The sequence below is a fragment of the Primulina huaijiensis genome, chromosome 13 (genome assembly GCF_012295235.1).
Source record: "Primulina huaijiensis isolate GDHJ02 chromosome 13, ASM1229523v2, whole genome shotgun sequence".
Taxonomy (NCBI): Eukaryota; Viridiplantae; Streptophyta; class Magnoliopsida; order Lamiales; family Gesneriaceae; genus Primulina; species Primulina huaijiensis.
This window is the reverse complement of record NC_133318.1, coordinates 13,817,484-13,819,443: the sequence shown is the minus strand read 5'-3', so window position 1 is coordinate 13,819,443 and position 1,960 is coordinate 13,817,484. Positions and strand designations below refer to the sequence as shown.

Genomic DNA, 1,960 nt, shown 5'->3' with positions numbered 1-1,960 from the left:
TCTCATTCCCATTGCCTAATTATAATAATCTTTGGTCAACACTTGTTAATCTTATCCACGAAGCTGTCAAGCAAACTAGGGGAAATAAAAATGTATGAAACCCCCAACAAATTTTCAAACTTTCAGCTCTCTTAGAACACTCTAGACCATATAAATTACACGTTCTTTTAGTATATAATTTCATAGTATATATATAAACCCCATCCACGTTTTCCATCCCTTTAATCCCACTTCATTTTTCTCCCTGTCTCCTATTCTCTTTTCTCCCTAAACACGAGGCACAAATATCAACATGGGAACTCTTGTAGGACATGTGGCGCCCGGATTTGGCTTTTTTGTGATAGGATTATGGCATCTCTTCAACCACGTCAAACTTCATGCCCTGAACCCCAAATCCTACACCTCTTCACCATGGTTCCCGACTTCAAGAATCAAGTACTTGGAGCTCTACTTGATCATGGTGGGAAGCTCCATCTCCATAGCTATGGAGCTTTTTATAGGGCCGGAACGACATCAACCACTTGACCCCGACGGAACCATCCCTTCGGTTCACCTCCACAACTTCGAACATGCCAATATATCTTTATCTTTCTTCACTTACGCATGTTTATCAATTGTGCTAGATAAGATTGCCACTCCAGCACAAATATGGGCTCACAAATTTCCTCGGCGCGGTGGCGTTTGGGCAGCAACTCCTACTCTTCCACCTCCACTCATCGGATCACATGGGGGTCGAGGGACAATACCATTGGCTTCTTCAAATTGCAATACTTTTATCACTTTGTACCACACTTTTAGGCATCAACTACCACAAGAGTTTCTTGAATAGCTTTGTTAGGTCTACAAGTATAATGTTTCAAGGGGTTTGGCTAATAGTAACGGGCTACATGTTATGGACCCCTAGTCTAATCCCTAAGGGCTGCTTCATAAACATGGAGGAGGGTCATGAGGTGGTCCGGTGCCACAAACATGAAGACCTCGAACGTGCCAAATCGCTAGTCAACATTCAATTCAGTTGGTACGTCGTTGGGTTGACAATTTTCGTGGTCGCGATTTATCTAGTCATGATCAAGTTATACTCGAAAAGAATCCAGTATCAATCTCTATCGAAATTTGTCATACAAGATGATGATGATGATGACGACGTCGAGGCGCAAAAAAATGTAGACAATATTAAGGTAGGAGATCAGGTCAAGAGTTTTCTACAAATTGGGAAATCATTTACCCCTATGGACATGGAAAGGTAGAAGGTGAAAAGGGGAAATTGGAGATGAAGTTGGTTGTGTATAAAATTGAAGTTACGACGAGTAATTTGTTAGGTAATTATCTCTTTGTTTGATTGATTAAGCCATCAATAACTTTGTCATGGGGTAATGTTGTCATATATATAACACGTATTTTCCTATAAAAGTGGGAGTTATTTTGTTTAATCTCTGCCTTTTTAAAAATTAAAAATATAAAATCTTATTCGATCTGAACTCATAATCATTTCTTGAAAGACACAAATACCCCTAAAACAAAAACTTGTGTGAGACAGTCTCATGTATCGTATTTTGTGAGACAGATATCTTATTTGGGTCATCAATAAAAAAGTATTACTTTTTATGCTAAGAGTATTACTTTTTATTGTGAATATCGGTAGGGTTGACCCATCTCACAGATAAAGATTCGTGAGATCGTCTCACAATAGACATACTCAATAACTAAAGTGTTACTCTTTTTAATTTGATTGTATATATGTCAGTTTGATTTGATTTGATATAAATTAATTATTTTTTCAATTATGTTGTGACCAAAATAAAATTTTTTTTTTTTGATGGAACGTTATATATCTTCGATTTTGAGATTTATTTGGTTTAAAGAAAATATTGTACGTTAACTGTTATTGTAGTTAATGTAACTTCTCAAACTATCTTTAATTCTAAAAATGTATGCTATATATTTTAATTTCTGTCATTGT

The 1,960-nt window shown here is 36.5% G+C and overlaps 1 pseudogene; it reads left to right on the top strand.

Annotated features, from left to right (window-relative positions):
• Nucleotides 1-220: 220 nt before the first annotated feature.
• Nucleotides 221-1,447, top strand: LOC140991912 (uncharacterized; annotated as a pseudogene).
• The last annotated feature ends 513 nt before the right edge of the window (nt 1,448-1,960 follow it).